A 21,471-nucleotide genomic window follows, 5' to 3' on the forward strand; every position below is an offset into this window, starting at 1 on the left:
ACTGACCAGCTAATTAAACATGCCAACATGGATTTAGGAACTGATGGTACTTGGCAGCCGAGAAAAGATGACTGGAGAGGTATGAATGAGTGTACCCAGTGTTGCGTGAACAAGGTGTGATTCGTGAAGCTCCGGTTTGAAGCGTTGTAACCCCGCAGGACATGACCTGTCGTGAGCTAGTTGCTATTTTCCCCACTCTACAGTACCTCTCTGGCGTTGACAACTGAAGAGTTGTCAGAACTGCAATTGTATAGGCTACTGTGAAATTAATAAATCCGTTCTAGAAAACAAAAGGTAGCCTAATGTCTTCTGTTGTAGCCTATAGACCTACACTTGTTTGCCTTGGAAGATTTTGGAATAACATTGTAGCTTCTCTATTGTAGTGTATTATCCAACATTGTTTATTAGGCCTATGGAGGCAGTTAAATACAATGACCACCTTTCAATACTAGAATGTTCCCATTAATTATATTCCCCAAAGATGTGACTGATGTTTACTTGCAACGGTACACCTACATCATCACCAAACAAAAAATATTTAGAAGTTGTTTACTTTTTCATTGCAATTTGGTAGGCATATTTTACCCCCATCAGCCCACTTTCCAGTGTCATATTGTTTGATTGTTTTCGTAATACCTTGTAACTTGGTTCTCCTCATTACGACTTTGAAAAAATACTTCGTTATGACAATAAAACACAAACTTCAATGGTAAAGCTTTGGTAAAAAGCCATTCTGGTAGTTTCCCGAAAACACGTGAACGTGTTTCGCAGGGTTTCAGACATGCCAAATTGCGTATGAGGAAAGGGGCTTTTGTGATTGGTTGAGTCAGGTCAATAATTGGTCATCAACACTGACTAAGTGTAAACAATAAAAGTCTTTATTTCTTTGAGATAGCATATCAAAAATACATCTTAACCTATCATACCATAAATTACATAACAATAAACATTTTACTAACTTTTGTCATTTATGTTATGTGAGCTACATTGCTGAATGAATAGTACTCTTGGTTTTGACCTCTGTCCATAAGTTTTTTAGCTGAGTGATGAATTGTGTTTGGCTGAATGGCACATTTATAACTTTCTGGAATAAATGTTTAGTAGGGAAGATATGGGAGCTATAGATTGACTACACCGGGAATGCAAAACTGTCAGGGGAACTAAATATTATTTTAAGCTGTGTATATAGGCAACATATTCAACCTACCTGTAGTCCTAATCTGTATCATGTCCAAAAAGACAGAAAATAAATCTAGATTCATACAATTCCCTATAAATAAAGGGGAGACAAAGTATGAGGGCAAGGAGATACTGCTAAATACAAACAAAGAGGGTCTACATAGGTTTTCCTTGCCTGGATACCCAGACTCAAAGGCTACGCCAACGGACGTTAGTTTCTTCTCCGTAGCGAACGACAGAGCAGGAGAATGTCAGGAGAACAAGGGGTGTGTTTAGAAGCTGGTAGCCTTCATCTAACTCAACTAAAAGAGAGTACATAAGAAGCATAAACAGAAAGGGCATGTATTTGGTTTACAGAAGAGAAAACGCATAGGGAGAAAACAGGTGTGTTCCCTACACCTAAATCTCGCTAAAAACAATGCAATAATATTATAATAACAACAACACAACAGTAAATGTCACAAATATGACATTGGCATATTGGTATAGACGGGATCATTTGGCAAGAGGTCTTACTGCTCCACACTGCATTGCTGTTTTACTGTGCAGTGCAGATGTGTCAAAATTTACAAAGAACCTAAACCCTACCTCCCAATATCTAGACAACACTATACAGCACAACCCAGACGTAGACCAGGTCATTTTGACCAGGTCTTTCTAGTTTAACTAAAGTTTGATCTGCTAGACTTAAATAGCTGGTCTGTACACATCTGTATGTTAGAATACTGTGGCATCCCATCTCCCTAGGAAACATCTTGTACTGTTTACACAACAGCTCTGACCTACAACTACCTACACTAGAACTTCCAGGTAACAGAAACTCTGTTTCGGCAGTTGATCATGTAAAAATAGTTATACACTTGATGTTGGTATGTACAGTCCTTTATGTCAAGTCAGCCAGTGACGATGGGGAGATGTCGGAGGAGGCTCAGTGTGAGTGGATGTGTGTGTGTCACATTAGTTGCCAGCCATTAAAGTGATGGGTTGTTCCACAAAATGAGTCCCCTTTGCATCCTTTTGATATTTAAAGTATAAATTGTGCACCAATTAAAAAAGCCTGTTTAAATGAATGAAATAAAATTGTATTTTTTTATATGAATAAGACTTATATGAAAAACTCAGCATTTTGACATGTCTCTGTGATTTCTAGAAAGATTTGAAAAATGTTCAAGTTTTCACGATCATTGTAAAGGCCTAGTTATTTTGTTGCTTTGACAAAGTCATTTCTAAAGAGTATTATTTATTTCATGTGATTCGTGATTCATTTTAAGGGAGAAACATAATAATAAAGAAAACCCTGTTACGTAGACTGAACTCTCATTTTAATGATGAAATTATTCATTTTTTTATTCAACAGAAACATTGAACATGAATAAGCTGAGCGGGTCGAGTATAACACGTAAACCCTTTTACCCACATATAAACATTCAAGAAATGTTTTAACACTAAAAAATGTTTTGTGAAGCTTGCCCCTCCCTGTTGCACATAAGCTTCCATTCCCCTGTTACAAAGGGATTAATGGCTGATTTCAGATTAAATAGTCAACCCTGTTATGGCTTTTAATAGGCACTTACTATAGTCATTTTTTATTTAACCGTTTGAGATGGGGTAAACATGCTTTTTAAATGAAGTTGAACATGTGCTCTTTATGACAGAATGTTAAAATGAGGTCAAATAAAACTCTTCACCAAGTCACACTACCCAAAAGGGTCTCATTTTGTGGAACAACCCATATGTGTGTGTGTGTGTGTGTGTGTGTGTGTGTGTGTGTGTTTCTGGGGTAGTTAGACGTCTACATCTCATGGGTCAGAACAGTGCTGCCACCCCGTTGGCCTGCTGTGGCTGTGGGTTGACCAGTGTGTTGGGTGGCTGGCCATTGGGCTGGGCGTTGGTCTCATTTAGCCTGCGGACGCGGTACACCTCGTAGTGGATACTACTGGTGATGTCCTTGATGTTCTGCATGTGGGTCCTGACAGAGAAGAAACAAAGATGGGATTTAGTGAGAAATGTTACCCAGAGAAACATCAACCCACTGGGCGCACTGGTTGAATTAACGTTGTTTCAACGTCATTTGGCAACCTATTGTGACGTGGAATCTACGTGGATAATACCTTTGGATTTTCAAAAAGTACGATTAATTTCAACCAGTGTTGTAAAAATGTAAATACAATTGCTTAACCTGACTAACAGGTTGTTGCATAAATATTTCAACATAGTCATCAAAACTATGTATACGTTGAAATGAAAGTTAAACTCCACATAGAAAAGTAAAACATATTTTTCATGCTATATTCAATATATTTTGGGTGGTTGAAATTATGTTGAATTTCATAATTTGATTTGAAATTTGATTTGACCTTGTTTCAATGTTGATAGTAAAATGGTATGGTATGTTCGAATCAACATCATAGTTTCAAGGTCACGCCATCAACCTAAATAGAGGTACAGCATATTGAAATGAAATGTGAAGCCACAGTCCAACGATTCCTGCCTGAACAGGGACTCCTACTGGTATATGAGGGGTAATGCACTTCAGTGAGAACGAGTCTACCATCCAGATGCCTGCCTCTATGTACCTTGCTGAGCTTTGGAAACAAGCTGTGTTGGTTTTAGCTGAGCTATCATGTCATAACATTTAGACATTGATCAGCTTCCATACTCATTTGCGTAGACTACCTAAGTAACATTGAATAGTTCAAAGTAGCCTAACTAACTTTTCTTACACAAGCTGTATGTGAAAGTACATTTGGAGTGAGGTTGGGTTTACGTAGGCTATTGACATCTGATTCGCCCAAAGCTATACTATCATTCATCCATGGTTGATTGAAACTTTGGAAGTTATCATTAGCCCTATGAATAGGATGCCATATTCATGATATTAAAACTAGAATCCGCAACCCCGCCTCTGTTTTGATTAAAAGCTGAGGGATGGGCCTCCAGAAATGTAATCACTTTTAAATTCATAGACCGAGCTGTGGCTTGCAAGGACGGGCCATCCATTATATCAAAATGATAGTTTTCACCATGTTTTGAGGCTATACAGTGCTTGCTTAAATTTACGTTCTATACAAATATTGGAGTAAAACAATTTTAGATTTAGGGTTCTGATGGGGTACAACAGTTGAACTAAGCTCATGAGGCATTTATAAGTTATATTCTCGAAGAATCAAATTGGTATATACAATTTATTTATGAGTCCAAAAATGTATTAAGCAACTGCAGATTACCCCTTTAATATTACACTTTTACCTTTAGATAGTATTTTATGTGCATTCAGAAAGTATTAACACCCCAACCTTTTCTATGATGGGGGTGCAGACGTGCCCAGCAGCTCTCTTCCTCTCATTCACTCCCTCCCTCCCGTCATAATAGTTTGTAGCTCAAAGCGTTCAGATTCTACAGACCGAAGTCGGCACAGTCAGCACAGACTTCAGACGAGTCCCTGTGAAGCTAGTGGGGGTCGTGAAGCTAGTGGGGGTCGTGAGCAAAAAATGCCCAAACTCTTTGGACTCTGCAGACGACTTAGTGAGAAAAATAGATTTCCGGGGATGTCTCCTGGTCTGACAAACACCGCTGTAACTCTGACACCTTCCAGCGCAGATGCGGAAGGACGATTGAGAAGCCGACGTCTAGCTTGAATAGAAAGATGTGTATTGTTATGCTAATTAGATTGAAGCACAGGCACGTCAATCGACATATGGGGTAGGAGACCTTGACAGTTCCAGAAAAGGAACTAAGTACTAGAACACTAGAAAGCTATGTATGCTAAGCTCTGGTTGGTTGGTTCTTTGAACAGACCTAACAGGAACAGAGGTCCAGAATAATAGAGTTGTTCTATACAAGTGTGGAGTGATGAAAGGAGCATTCACCAAGGGCCAAGAGGGGCCCCCAGGTGCAATCTGGGAAGGAAACAGTCGGTTCTCCAGTGAACGAGGAGTCTTGCACCCTCATGCCGTAGACATTACGGTTGGCTCTCTCAGGCAGGATGAAAACGACTACATCGACCATGTCCTTTGCTAGTTACGGTCACTTTCACCGTGATCCTTAGCTGATTTCTTTGTTGTTGGTGCCGTTCAGTCCCATTCAGAAATATGGCGCGCTTCAAATTCGGATATTTCCGGCCTCATGCGCCATCGGGAGTTTTCCATAGGAGTACATGGATGACGTCAGCGCTATCACCATCTACTGGTTTGAATGTCTATGACAGACACGGGTGTACTATACTGTACTTGAGAGCATGCGTGCACTCACGCACACAAAATATCATAGTGTTTACGTTTTTTGGGCTGCGCTGAGCATTCTTACTGCCAAGATCGGGGTCGTACCAAGTGAGCGTCCTTGACTCACTGCTGGGCGGGAATAGGGGGGCGGGGATGATGAACAAACAGGAGGAGGAGGTCTGAAAAGAGAGAGGAGGGGAAAGAGAGGAATGTCAAAGCACCTGTTCACTGCCGGCCCGTCATTGGTCTGTGTCAGCACCTGGTCCTGTGTGGACAAATGTAGTAGTCAGAATGGATCACTACATAAAATATATATCTCGATTTGTTGCAAACTTTAAAATAATTCCCGTTGGGGTTTGAACTTGATCATAATAAACACATATTAGAGCCCAAAATGACGTTGAAATTTTTTTTGGGGGGGGGGTCGTCCTGGCAGTTGTAATTTACATAGGCATTCTAGGGCTTTTGGCAGCGCTAGGTTGCTATGCAGTAGCCAACCAGTAGAGCTCATGACATCTCACTCCAGACCGGACACTGGGGGCCTGGTGTCTGTGCACAATTTCCCCCATTGTTCCCCGGATTCAGACGGTTCGGTAAATCGTCCTCCTCGCGTCTATTACTCCTAAATCTATTTAGTCAAAGACAGACCAGAGAAACGTGAATGAGTTAGACGACAGATGTTGAAATCAGTTGGCTGGGATTTAAACATGTACTGGCAGGAGTAACATGCATGATTGATCCGCTGTACTGTGCAGTCCAGTCAGGCAATGGCAAATCTGCTTCAACCCATTTTACATGACTAGTTTGACAGGGATAGTAATGGTTGTGTGTTGTGTGTGTGTGTTGAATTACCTTCTATGGTTCCCCACTTTGTTTTTCTGCCCAGAAGCCTCTTTCCATTGACCTGGTACTCCTGGTCGCTCCCCACCACAGCAAATGAGATCATCTCCTGACGATAATGAATCCATGCGTCGGTCGGTTGGTCGTGCGTGTGTGTGTATTTACAACACTGTAAACTCACCTTGATTTTCTCATTGATCCATCCTGTCATCAGCGTCCTCGTCAAACTCTTCCTGAGGGTAGACGTCGATCCCGTTGGCTCGCAGTGCTTCCCTGATCTGCACAAACAGAAAACAGAAACAGGTCACAATCTGACACCAGGTTGCAGTGTTACATCAATGTACTGTAGAACAGCAGTCAGGGCAAAACAATGGCCGTTTCCACCTCGTGTCATCTACCAAGTCATCCTGGTAGTCCTGGAGGTGGAGGAGTGCGTGTCCTGCCCAGTACATCACACACCAAAGCCTTTCACTCACCACCAGGGGAAAGCCCGGGGGAAGGGAAGCTGAGACTTGTATCACGTCAGAATCCAGCGACAGTAAATAAGCCTACTCATTCTTCCAACTCAACTTTCACTGGCTGACTGCCAACAATAAAAACAGAGGTAGGCTTTGTGACATCATAAAAATTCTTCATGAAGATCTCCAGATACCCTGATTGTTTGGACCAGTGTAAGGTCACCATTACTGAAACAATAAATATACAAGTGTTTAATCTCAGAGAATATTAAATGATTGACTACATTTCGACTGTACTGTAGCTCACTCGGATTCCACCATAAATACTCTATCATGCTGTTAAGGCTGGTGTTGACCTTAAACAATCTATAATGTTCGCTAACATGGAGACGTAATGTGGAGGTTAACAACCATTAAACAAATATACAACCAGACACAAAATGGCCGCCTTCTTCATAATGACAAAAACAGACAGGCTTCTTCTGCCAGCAGTGATGGCCTTTAAATGAATGAACGTTCCGCTCACAGTTTACACTTGGTCGATGATCAAACAGATTTTCTAAATTTCTCTGTTAATACTTCTTGAAAAGTTTAAACTTGTAACTTTTAAAACTTTCTCAGCCTGAGGCCTACATTATAGGAGGAAATGTAAACTGACTACATTTTTTGAAGCTACAACAGAGCACGCACCCACACACTGTTGGACACAGATGGCAAAACCATAATAAAAAGCTCTCTGGTTCCCTTTGCTTGCATGTCAACTGCTGCAGGGAACAAGAAAAAAACGTCCAAAAAATGTTAAGATCACAATCCCAGGGTTGTACATTGCCCAGCCCATGCAGCCAACCAAAACAAGCAGGGTTACAAGCCCCAGAGCTTCCACCTCACTCGGCCTTGTTCTCATTGGCCGTTGTCGTGGGAACGGTAGCCAAGTCACCCAATGTGTATCCTCCTCCAGAATTAATAAAGCTGTCGCAGGATGCCAGAGAGTGGAGACTAGCGTCCCTCTAGAGAGTGTGTGTGCGTGTACATGTGCATGTCCTTTTCTTCTCGGGGTGTGTGTGTGTGTGTGTGTGTGTGTGTGTGTGTGTGTGTGTGTGTGTGTGTGTGTGTGTGTGTGTGTACGTACATGTTCATTTTCTTCTCCCAGGCTGACCACTGGCCAACAGAAACAGAGGAACAGAGGGAGGTGCAGAGGCCTCTTTAGACTGAGCTAAGCAGGTAGTTAGGCCTGTGTATCCTGGTATGGTGTAGAGTAAAAGTGACAACAGGAAGAGAAAGCAGCATTTGAGAATTCCATAGAATTCCAAACTATATAAACTTCCATTTAAATCGGCAAAGGGCCTCTAGGCTCTATACCATAAGCATGATTCAGTCATCAACAGAAAGGGTTAAGCTTTCTATCATGGAGGAGTAGCTACCAGACAGCCTCTACCAAGTAGGTACCAGACAGCCTCTACCAAGTAGCTATTAGACAGTCTCTACCAAGTGCTGCATAAACCTTACTCTAAATTCTGGAGGGGGACTCCCCGTCTGAGGTCCTGTGTGGTTTCTCCATCTCCTGTACCCAGTAGCTTATTGCTAATAAGAGACTAGCCTGCTACAGTAAACTGGCATCTGTGCAGACGTCAGCTGCCTCGGAGGTTTACAGAGAGCTGCAATACTGTAAATAAATCACTTCTTAAAATGCTCATTTCTGGCTAAAAACATCCGTTAAGTTTTCCAGGGTTTCATACCGCTACTCCCCAGACTGGGCAGAGTACAGTAGTTTATCCAGATGGCTGCTGTTTGTAATGCCTGGCATGGCTTCATACCGGCCTGTGATCTTACCCTCTTGTTACCCTGTGTGTGATCTTACCCTCTCGTTACCCTGTTTTTACCCTGCTGTAAAGGCCCAGGTCAGGTTGTTGTAATGCAAAAGGGACTAGTTTAAAAGCAAATCTACAGATCAATGTCATAGGTTTTTTATGTACACACACGTGCATGTATACACGTCACACACACACGTGCGTGCACACAACTTACCGTCTGTTTGAAGAAGTCCCTCTCCTCCAGGGTGAGTGTGTCTGCCTTAGCGATGACAGGGACTATGTTGACCACTTTACTCAGACGACTCATAAACTCCACATCCAGAGGCCTCAGACTGGAGAGAGACAACATGGAGGGAGAAAGATGTTAATAAGGTAACTTCAAGAGAAAAGGAGATATTTTCTGATTGGTAGGTTATATTGTAATGCAGAACTGTGGCATAATTGAAAACATGTCCAAAACCTTTATTCAATCACAAAGGACATTTCCTTTGAGACGTATGATAAAGCAGTTGTGGGGCAATGAATGTTACATCCACTGAAGACTTTTCAGTCATGGATGTTATGAGACAGATATACCACTAGGGGGCAATGATGGTCCATTGTCTATTATTTTCTGATCGATGACAATGTGATTGTGCAGCAGTGTGCCAGTATAATCCTACCTAATTCTCAAATTGAAAAGACGAATCACAACCTCTTTCCAAGGTTAAACACAAAATGGTTAAGAACTGAAACTGATATAAGCCTGTAAACAGATAATGGGCCTCAAGATTTGTCATGGATGGCAGTTTTAGGAGGTAAAATGTGGGGATAATGCAACTGAATACATATCTATATTGAGCATCATGTGATGAGAGATATTGTCCTCAACTGACCCCTCACACAAAGCTTGTGAATCCTACTCTAGATCTCAAGTCTTAGAGCTTCACTACTCTATCCTATAAACCTTCTCTCTTCCCATTCTCATCTCTTTCTGTCCTGCATACACTCTCCTATCTGTTCTCTATCAGAGGGGAATGCATGAGAATGTTCAGGCTATAGCTAGTCTGGCAGGGCCTCTGGTTGTTCTGTGTGTCTACATTCTGAAATACACAGTTTCACATTCATTTATTCAACATTGAAAATATGAATATCTAAACACTACCCTTTTTGATGTTGTTCCTTTTAAGACATATCGTTTGGAACAATGCACTGCAAGTACATCACATTTACAGAGTGGGCTCTCTGATAATTCTGAATTTCTTATCAATTGTATGAGCACCACCAACACAGTGAAGTGAACGGTAAATGGATTCAAAAGGGAACTCCGTTTGCTGGTGAGTTGCTGAATGTTTAATCCTAAAAGGTGGGATGTGATTGGTTAATGACCTATAATGTTAATTTCCATGTATAAAATGGGTCGTACCAGAGAGCCCACTCTGGAAATGGGATGCGTATGAAGACTATAGTGTTCCACACAATAGGTCTAAAATGAAGGGATAAAAGCTACATCAAAAACGGTACTTTTGAGATATTCATATTCATGGTTTTAATGTTGAATAAATGAATGTGAAAATGTGTATTTCAGAATCTGAACATACTCCATGTTAGAGCCCATTACAAGGAGTATAAATGACTCCAAGATGCCTGTATCATGTACGGTTCACAGATCATTGGTCTTACAGGAGGCATGTATAGGTCTAAACATGGCCTAAAATGGCCACTTTCATCATGATTTCCTAAAAATAAATAGTTTGTGATTCGAATGTAAAAAGCATTTCAACTTTCCATTTGGGATGCACCCATAGTCATGTGTATTTATCTCAAACTGCTCCAGCTAGCAAAAGGAAACCTTGAAGTAAATTGCTGACACTAAACCAAGGCCTAATCAATTCAGGTTGCAGTCAAGAAGCTTGACACTCAAAACACAAAGCCACAACCATTGACCTATAAAACTTGATGTCTCTGCTATTATTTGGTGATACGGGATATCATTATTACTGAATATTCAGCGTAGTGTCTACCATCAAATATTTTTTTCTGCTGTGATTTCTCTATTATGAACATAATCGCACTAAAGCATGGAGCTGTCCTAGACACATGGGTTCGTTCCCAAATGGCATCCTATTCCCTATGCCTTGCAAAAGTATTCATCACCCTTGGCGTTTTTCCTATTTTGTTGCATTACAACCTGTAATTTAAATGGCTTTAATTTGGATTCCTTGTAATTGACATACACAAAATAGTCCAAATTGGTGAAGTGAAATGAAAAACATAACTTGTTTCAAAAAAATTATATAAAAAAATGGAAAAGTGGTGCATGCATATGTATTCACCCCTTTGCTATGAAGCCTCTGAATAAGATCTGGTGCAACCAATTACCTTCAGAAGTCACATAATTAGTTAAATAAAGTCTATCTGTGTGCAATCTAAGTGTCACATGATCTGTCACATGATCTCAGTATATATATACACACACCTGTTCTGAAAGTCCTCCGGGTCTGCAACACCACTAAGCAAGGGGCACCACCAAGCAAGCGGCACGATGAAGACCAAGGAGTTCTCCAAACAGGTCAGGGACCAAGTTGTGGAGAAGATCAGGGTTCTAAAAAAATATCCTAAACTTTGAACATCCCACGGAGTATCATTAAATCTATTATTAAAAATGGAATGAATATGGCACCACAACAAACCTGTCAAGAGAGGGCCGCCCACCAAACTCACAGACCAGGCAAGGAGGGTATTAATCAGAGAGGCAACAAAGAGACCAAAGATAACCCTGAAGGAGCTGCAAAGCTCCACAGTGCTGGGCTTTACAGAAGAATGGCCAAAGAAGCCATTGCTTAAAGATAAAAATAAACACTTTTGGTGTTCACCAAAAGGCATGTGGGACACTCCCCAAAAATAATATAAGGTACTCTAGTCAGATGAGACTAAAATTGAGCTTTTTGTCCATCAAGGAAAACGCTATGTCTGGCGCCATCCCAACACCTCCCATCCCCACAGTGAAGCATGGTGGTGGCAGCATCATGCTGTGGGGATGTTTTTCCATCGGCAGGGACTGGGAAACTGGTCAGAATTGAGGGAATGATGGATGGCGGTAAATACAGGGATATTCTTGAGGGAAACCTGTTTCAGTCTTCCAGAGATTTGATACCGGGACGAAGGTTCACCTTCCAGCAGGACAATGACCCTAAGCATACTGCTAAACAACACTCAAGTGGTTTAAGGGGAAACATTTAAATGTCTTGGAATGGCCTAGTCAAAGCCCAGAACTCAATCCAATTGAGAATCTGTGGTATGACTTAAATATTGCTGTATACCAGCGGAACCCATCCAACTTGAAGGAGCTGGAGCAGTTTTGCCTTGAAGAATGGGCAAAAATCCCAGTGGCTAGATGTGCCAAGCTTATAGAGACATTTCCCAAGAGACTTGCAGCTGTAATTGCTGCAAAAGGTGGCTCTACAAAGTATTGACTTTGGGGGGGTGAATAGTTATGCACGCTCAAGTTTTCAGTTTTTTTGGCTTATTTCTTGTTTGTTTCACAATAAAAAAATATTTTGTGTTTTCAAAGTGGTAGGCATGTTGTGTAAATCAAATGTTACAAACCCCCAAAAAATCCATTTTAATTCCAGGATGTAAGGCAACAAAATAGAAAAAAATGCCAAGGGGGGTGAATACTTTCGCAACCCACTGTAGTTCACTACTTTTAACCAGAGACATAGGGGCCCTGCTCAAAAGCAGTGTGCTACAGGGAAAAGGGTGACATTTGGAATGCACATATGGCTTTGGCATCGTGTCTATGTAATTGATTACAGGCCCTTGTTTCAAACCTCAACTGACTGACAATAATCCATTTGTGAAAGCAATGAATAATGAGGGAAGAAAAAGGGAGAAAGAAGAATGGGGAGTATTTGGGTTTTGGGGAGACATTTTGAATAGCTCCAGAGCTTCTCAAGTCTAGACCATGAACCAGTTCCACCCATGGTAAGATGTATATTGCTTATAGAACACCAGAACACCAGTATTCAGAGTTGTACCCTCATATTGCCCTAAAGAGCAGCATTGGCTACTCAACACATTATTTTAGTGTCTCTCCCCTCATCGCCTGTCATGTTTCTGTTTTTGCTGAGTGACTAAGTGTGTGTGCCATGTTGTTTCTTTTCATGTGTGTGCCTCAACACCAGGAAGGCCCAACCACCACTCACCCCTGTCCACACTGCACCAAAATACGTGGCTTCCGGCTCAACCTCTACAGCCATCTGAAGACCCACAAATACTAGACCCTACGGGCGTGTGAGACTAACCAGGGTGCACACAAGGACACTTTCCTCCCTGTTAAATGAATCCAACAAACTGCAGACGTGAGTAATGGGAACATTTGCTAAATCACTAGCAGAGCGGCATGAGGCATGAGGCAATGTGGTTGGTATTATTAAGACATTAAGAGTGTGTGTCTATGCAAACGTTATGAAAAATTAACAAATAGCCACCACCCGGGTGTTTAATCCGACTATATTTGCTGCCAGTTGCTCACTAAATTAACTGTGATGAATCACATGCATGCTGATGTTTTAAGGTTTAATTATCCATTCCTGAAGTCACAAGAAACAGCACATTTTAAACATTAAAATGGTTGTGGCCCCATTCCTAGTCATTGTTAGGCACCTCACACACTATTCCCACCTGAACATATTGAAACGTATTCTAAATGCTTTGTCATATACACTGTCTCAGTCTCCCCGTCACTTCCTGCCTAATGTTTTCTAGACTGGGTATATAGTCTACAAAGTATCTGCAGTCAAAGGAGTCTTTGTGAAACTTGATTCCTAAAGCGATACCCCAGTGTCTCTGTGGACAGAATGAGTTCCACATGTGGTCGAAAGAGAGAGGGAAGGAGAGGAAAGGGAAGGGGATAGTGTAGGAGTGAAGAGGGAGGGGAGGAGAAGGAGAGAGGGTAGGAGAGGAGAGGGTGGGGGTCGTTTAAAGGAAATGGTGAGGAGCATCTAATTTGTAAACATTTCTACGGTATTAAAGTTATAACTTTTTTCAATTCCACAGGAAATTAAGTTCTTCTCTTTCTTGTGATGCAAGTGTCGAGACGATGCGTTAAAGCAACTGAAAGACAATATTCGTTTAAAAAATATATATATTTAAAAAAAAATGTATTTCATTGAGTGTTTGACAGGTCATTACAAACATTTCCGCAGTCATAGCGTTAACGTGAAAAAAACTACAGGCACAAGCAAGAGTATGAAAGAGTCGCAGTAGTAAAATTGAAGCAATCAATCCATCAAGATTTAAGTGACAATTGGATTTTGCACCCCTCAAACACAGGAAATAGATGGCTGAAAAGGACAGATCCTCAGGTGGGCAGGGAATGTGCATTGCTAGTATAAGATTTATGCCATATTTCATTGTAGCCAACATACAGTATGTATATCTGTATCAACATTTGAGAATACATTTCAAAATGACCTGATCCGTGACTTGGAGGTGGGGAGAGGGTATTCTTGGCAGGGGTGCCCTCTACCCAACTCTATGGTCACGTGAGTACGGAGGGCACTCGTGGCAGGTGTGCCCTCTATATTACTCAGGAATTTATACGGCAGCCATTAAGGGTGCCTCCTTTTTAATCCGGGTGTTTCGCCCAGAGAGAGTTGAGCAGTTGAAAATGCCAAACAACTCCTTCACAAGAAACATAAGGTTATTTGCATAACCCCGGTTCTTTGATATTATGAGTGAGACATCTCAGTGGGATTCACCAGAATCTAAGTAGCTCGAAGGACCAATCATACACATCTGTCGGAGACAGACAGGTCAAGTGGTGAATGAGGGAGCCCCTCCCCTCATACTACAGAGCCACTCGCCTGCCCTCTGATCATTCTTGAGCGTGCCGAACTTCCTCACACTCGGGCGAGTAGGGGAATGTGGCGAGATGTCTCTCATAATATCAGACAACCGGGGTTACGCAAGTAACCCTAAGTTCTCTTTAAATTATTTGATTTGACATCTCATAGTGGGCTTTGGCCAACTCCCATATCACACATGCTCTCTGGAGGCAGGGTGTCTCCATTCCCTTTGATGGGAATTCCCTCTGGACAATACATCTGCTCCTATGTTCAGTACGCCCGGAACATGAATCGGGCATAGGGACAGTAGGTGTGACCTGCTCCACAGAATAATCCTGATGGATAGTCTAAGCGCAGGGAGCGAGTGCCACCCAGGCGCATAATGTACTCCACTACAGTCGTGTTGTCCGTTCTAATCAAAACATGCTAATTCTGAAGGGAGGGTAAAAAATGTTTCAGTGAAAGAAGCACCATCAGCAATTCAAGGTAATTTATGTGAGTAATGCGGATTAGTGGGGTCCATACTCTGTTTATTACATTTCCCTTGTGAACTGAGCCCAAAATCAAAAGTAACACTCAGTATCTGGTGTGGCCACCAGCTGCATTAAGTACTGCAGTGCATCTCCTCCTCATGGACTGCACCAGATTTTCCAGTTCTTGCTGTGAGATGTTACCCCACTCTTCCACCAAGGCGCCTGCAAGTTTCCGGACATTTCTGGGGGGGAATGGCCCTAGCCCTCACCCTCCGATCCAACAGGTCCCAGATGTGCTCAATGGGATTGAGATCCGGGCTCTTCGCTGGCCATGGCAGAACACTGACATTCCTGTCTTGCAGGAAATCACGCACAGAATGAGCAGTATGGCTGGTGGCATTGTCATGCTGGAGGGTCATGTCAGGATGAGCCTGCAGGAAGGGTACCACATGAGGGAAGAGGATGTCTTTCCTGTAACGCACAGCGTTGAGATTGCCTACAATGACAACAAGCTCACTCCGATGATGCTGTGACACACCGCCCCAGACCATGACGGAACCTCCACCTTCAAATCAATCCCGCTCCAGAGTACAGGCCTCGGTGTAACGCTCATTCCTTCGACGATAAACGCGAATTCGACCATCACCCCTGATGAGACAAAACTGCGACTCGTCAGTGAAGAGCACTTTTTGCCAGTCCTGCGTGGTCCAGCGACAGTGGGTTTGTGCCCATAGGTGACGTTGTTGCCGGTGATGTCTGGTGAGGACCTGCCTTACAACAGGCCTACAAGCCCTGTCAAGCCTCTCTCAGCCTATTGCAGACAGTCTGAACACTGATGGAGGGATTGTGCGATCCTGGTGTAACTCGGGCAGTTGTTGTTGCTATCCTGTACTTGTCCCGCAGGTGTGATGTTCGGATATACCGATCCTGTGCAGGTGTTGTTACACGTTGTCTGCCAGCTGTCCGTCCTATCTCCCTGTAGCTCTGTCTTAGTGTAACAGTCTTCATCGTCTGAAGAAGATGAATCATCGGACCAAAACGCAGCGTGGTAAGTGTTCATGATTATTTTAATAACTGAACACTAAAACAAAAATAACAAAGAGAATACTGAAACAGTTCCGTAAGGTGCAAACACTAAACAGAAATTAGCTACCCACCAAAACCCTGTGGGAAAAGGCTACCTAAGTATGGTTCCCAATCAGAGACAACAATAGACAGCTGTCCCTGATTGAGAACCATACCCGGCCAAAACAAAGAAATACACAAAACATAGAAAAGGGCACATAGAATGCCCACCCTAGTCACACCCTGGCCTAACCAAAATAGAGAACAAAACCCTCTCTATGGCCAGGGCGTGACAGTTAGGCATCTCAGAGTACGGACATTGCAATTTATTGCCCTGGCCACATCTGCAGTCCTCGTGCCTCCTTGCAGCATGCCTAAAACACGTTCACGCAGATGAGCAGGGACCCTGGGCAGGGACCCTGAGTCAGTAGAAAGGCTTCTTGTGTCCTAAGTTTTCATAACTGTGACCTTAATTGCTTACCATCTGTAAGCTGTTAGTGTCTTAACAACCGTTCCACAGGTGTATGTTCATTAATTGTTCATTGAACAAGCATGGGAAACAGTGTTTAAACCCTTTACAATGAAGATCTGTGAAGTTATTTGGATTTTTACTAATTATCTTTGGAAGACAGGGTCCTGAAAAAGGGCTGTTTCTTTTTTCCTGAGTTTATTTAATGGAGTGTGCGAGGCACAAATCGAATCTCCTTTTAATTGTATTTTCAACCTGTGTCTGTGGATGCCTGGATACAGGAGAGGCTTTTTTAGTGAGAAAAAAAGAGTAAATGCATCAAAATGGGTCGCTGCACAAAGGGAAGTGTTTTAGGAGCACAGATGTGCGCCTCCCTCATAGTGGAGTAAACTGTTGGTTGCCCCTCTCTGCCGTATACCCCTAGGTTGGGCACCCATTCCCCGCAGGGGAATCAAATGAGCGGGACCTCGATGTGGCTGTAGGGAAGGAACGTTTTCCCCACTGTCAGCCCCTGTTAGCGGATCCAAACTGTGGGGTCAAAGACCGCTGTGTCGCTGGGGGCTTCTCGCAGAAAGCTCTGGTGCCAGCAAATTTCCCTCTCTCTGGCATGAAGCCTTGGCTTCTGGAGGGGGTTGGCCAGGTAACCACGATTCCCAGATCTACAGAAGTTAAATGCTTCGCTCGCTTCCTTTGGAAGTTTGCACTTCTTCCGAATGATGGCGACAGGTGGTCCAAACAGTCCTTTCATCTCGACAGCATTAAGGAAATGTGCTTTCTCCTTATCTGTTAGCCAGAGTGCTCTCTCCCCTACCACAGCAAGGCTCATGGCACAACCACAGGCTTGAATGGCACCCCTGGAGGCTCGGAGGTTGAGATTTGTGACGACCCATCTCTTCCCAAAGGTTTGGGTTAGGCTTGCCAATCGATAGGAGATTATGCATCTCCAGCATCAAATTGGCCTGGTAAGCCAGTAGTAGGGGCGTAACGTTCAACGCCCGTAAATAATGTGCAGCAGACACTTACACATTTTGGTAGATAGATGCGGAGAAGCTGTTCGTCTCAACAGGGAGAGAAGTGTCCATCTTTGACGAGGTACTGGGGTTGAAGTGGTTGGCCAATGACTGCTCAACCACCGGTGGCTTGTCCTTGACATTCATTTTGGCAAAAAGTCCGGTTTGGACATTGCCAGTCAAAGGTTTTCAAAATTGCATTTGGCTTCAGCCATGCACGCTGAGAGGAGTTGTTTTCCTGGGACGGTGCTAGAGGGGAGTTTACTCCTGTCATACCAGTCCCTCTCTGATGCCACCCCCCATGGGTTCAGGCCACTCAATATGCTGCCCATTTGCTGACATCAATGAGCGAATATCTCATCCGCAATCGATGCCCAGCTAAGATAGCAGGTTCTACGGCTCCAAAAAACAGCTAAAAAAGTGAAACGTAACTAGCGTTCACCACTTTTGCTAGTAGCCTAGCTAGTTAAGACAGTGCTGGCCGGAAAAGCTAATCCTTTTACAATGTGAACGTAGCTAGCGTTTGCCATGAGGGTTAGCAGCCTAGCTAGTTAGCACAAAGTTAGCCAAAGGAAGCTAGCGCTATGTTGGTCTTGCAACGTACAAAAGCGTGGCTCTCGACCGATAAGTAGTGACACTAGGATGGTCGTCTAGTCAATGCCGATGAAGGGTCGAACTAAACAAGAGAGCAAACTAGTAATTCTACCCTTCCAAGTAGAAAAGCTATTTGTAGGATAGCTAGCCTTGCAGCGAGCTAGCCAGGTTAGCTAAGCCTTGCAGCTAAGCTTGCCATGTCTCCGCAGTTAGCCGTGTGATGCTAGCTACAAAAGGAGACAAAGGAATAAAGGACACTGAAGCTAATTCTTACCCGAAAATGTCACTCAACACAAAAGACGTGAGTTGATAAGGTTACGCCACCGAGTGCAGGGTTAACGGCACATGTGAACAGTTAAACAGGAAAAAGTATCAAGTCGCGCTGAGGAGAGCCAAGTAGAACTCTTCTGTGAGGAAGAGAGGTGAGAATGAGAAGAGGGCAGATGAGTTGCTCTTTGGTATGAGGGGGAAGGGCTCCCTCATTCGCCACTTGACCGGTCTGATTAGTCCTTCAAGCTACTTATGTCGAAACAAATAATTGAAAGAGAACCAGTGTGCGTCTTTGACATTTAAGTACCTGCCCTTTTATCATGTAGAAGAGGATAAGAAGAGAACTCCCTCACCAATGTTGTTCATAGGCCAAAGAGCTACAGTATATTTTCCTCTCATCCAACAAATGTAAACAGAGTTAAACTAGAATTTTCAAAACAACATTGGCATTTAGTAGAACAGGCGCATTAGTCAGATGACATGAAAATAGAGCTCTTTGGACACGCACAACAGTGGTGGGTTGGGCATCGAAATGAGAATGCACGAGCAGAAATGAATCCCATACCTACTTTAAAATATAGTGGTGAATTTTACTGAACCTTTATTTTATCAGGGAGTCATACTGAGACCAAGGCTTCTTTTACAGATGAGCTCTGAATTACATCAATTACTGAAAATAAACATCAATATAAATACAAAATGCAAGAAGGAAACCAGGTCATAAAAAACAAACATATGAATCAGTAATAATGTCCTCAATCAGCTTCCTGACTTGCCCTTGAGGCACCACAACATCACATTTAAGAACATTTTGAAGATTGTTCCAGAAATAAGGTGCAAGAAAACTAAAAGCTGATTTACCTAACTCAGTAGAGAGCAAAGGAATTTCCAGAGTTAGCCATCCCTGAGACTGGGTGTTGTAACTCGTATGTCTAAAGTTTAGTAATGATGTTAGGTACAGTGGGACCTTTTGTAAAAGGCTTTATAAATGAAAACATAGCAATGCATCAACCTACATGTTTGGGCCATTATGCTTCCACTGATCCTGGGGACCGTGTTAAGGTCAACAGCATAGTGAACTTTACCCAGTACCAGGACATTTTAGCTAAAAAGCTGGTTGCCTCTGCCAGGAGGCTGAAACTTGGCCCCAACTGGCTCGTCCTGCATGACAATAACCCCAAGCACACATCAAAATCCACAAGGAAATGGTTAATTGGCCACACATCTCTGGACTTGAAACCTATTGAAAACCTGTGGTTTGAATAAAGAGGGCAGTGCATTGGCGCAGACGAAGGATATCAAGGATCTGGCAGGATTCTGTAAGGAGAAATGGTCTAAGATCACTCCCAATGTGTTCACTTTGATCCCTACGTTTTTGAAGACAAAAAGTATTACTTGTTAAACAAAATCTATTTCTCTGAGCCATTGCATTAGTATAAAACAATATCATTTCAAACATGTTGAACATACAATATAGCTCAGTATTAGAATGATTTATTTTATAAAGTAATTTTTTGCTAATCTTTATCAAGGGTGTCAATATTTCTGGGCACCACCGTATGTGTGTGTTACCGTGACTGATGGACTTGATCTCGATGGTCTTGGGGATCCTCTCCTCGGGGGTGGACACCACACCCAGGGGTTAGTTAGCTATAGTTTTGGACGGACGGACGGATGGACGGACGGACACACACACACACACGCACACGCACACGCACGCACACACACACAATCTTCCTAGTTCGTACATGACGGCAATGAGAGAAATTAATACTTTTTGACCTTGCCCAGATAGGTCTTCATTGACTTGGTGGCATGAGATGCCACCCTTATTTTAAACAACATTCCCCAATCACTGTTTGTAATGGTTTAGGATCTCCTCAGAACCCCTATGACATCTAGTATGTATACAAAACACACTCCCGCAGGGCTCCTATATAAGCACACTGTGTGTGTGTGTGTGTGCGTGCATGTGTGCATATTCTCTCTTCTCTACCAGCATCCCCACGCAAACATAAATACATGGCTAACGGTACCGGTGCATCAAGTCTGACACCAACAGGCTCCTAAACAACTTCAACCCCCAAGCTATAGCTAACAGAATGAATTGGCCCTTGTATTTAATTTATTTTTTCACTGACTACACACACTCCATCACACACAACATGCACACACATTTATACCAACTCCACACACCTGACATTAAAACTTTAAATTTAAAACACAGTGATATCTAAGCTGGGAAGAAAGACTCAAGGTCTTTCAACACGCTCTTTGTAGCTTCAATCACTTCTCAGTGTGTTCTCATCCTCCTAGAACCATCTGCTGGCTCAGGCTCTGCTCTGCACACTCTTGGGTTGCATTCTACCTGGCAGATCGCTCCTACCAGGTGACGTGGAGAGGATCTGTGTCTGCACCACATGTGCTCACTACCGGTGTCCCCCAGGGTTCAGTTCTAGACCCTCTTCTCTAAACACCAAATCACTCGGCTCCATCATATCCTCACATTTGCACCTATCAACTTTTCTCCTTCCCACCCCTTCTGACACACAGCTGGCGACATGCATCTCTGAGTGCCTGGCAGACATCTCAGCTTGGAAGTCGGCCCACCACCTCAAGCTCAACAAGAAGGAGCTTCTCTTCCTTCGGCGGGGAAGGCCTGCCCGCTCCAAGACCTCTCCATCACAGTTGACGCCATGGGGTTTCCCTCCCAGACTTCAAAGAACCTTGGTGTGACCATGGACAACAATCTGTCATTCCCTGCAAACACCAAAGCAGGGACTCGCTCCTGCAGGTTCATGCTCTACAACATCCATAGAGTACGACCTTACCTCACACAGGAAGCGGTGCAGGTCCTAATCCAGGCACTTGTCATCTTCTGTCTGGACTACTGAAACTCTGTTGGCTGGGCTCTCCGCTTGTGCCATAAAACCCCTGCAACTTAACGCCAGAACGCCGTAGCCCACCTTGTGTTCAACCTTCCCAAGTTCTCCATTGTCACCGCGCTCCTCCACACACTCCATTGGTTTCCAGTCGAAGCTTGCATCCACTGGTAATTGCCTACGGAGCAGCAAGGGGAACTGCCCCTCCCTACTTTCAGGCCATGCTCAAACCCTACACCCCAACCCGAGTACTCCATTCCACTACCTCTGGTCTCTTGGCCCTCCCACCTCTACAGGAGGGCAGCTCCCGCTCAGCCCAGTCAAAGCTCTTCCCTGTCCTGGCACCCCAATGGTGGAACAAGTGTAATC

The 21,471-nt window shown here is 43.2% G+C and overlaps 1 long non-coding RNA gene across 1 annotated transcript; it reads right to left on the reverse strand.

Moving 5' to 3' along the window:
• Window positions 1-856: 856 nt before the first annotated feature.
• On the reverse strand, window positions 857-8,866 carry LOC106587196 (uncharacterized). The gene is made up of 3 exons (XR_006761744.2): window positions 8,723-8,866; window positions 6,421-6,517; window positions 857-3,148 (listed from the first exon to the last, which is right to left on the reverse strand). It is a non-coding gene; the product is annotated as an uncharacterized LOC106587196 (long non-coding RNA).
• Window positions 8,867-21,471: the final 12,605 nt, after the last annotated feature.

The sequence above is a fragment of the Salmo salar genome, chromosome 02, assembly GCF_965601325.2.
Source record: "Salmo salar chromosome 02, fSalSal1, whole genome shotgun sequence".
NCBI classification, from domain to species: Eukaryota; Metazoa; Chordata; class Actinopteri; order Salmoniformes; family Salmonidae; genus Salmo; species Salmo salar.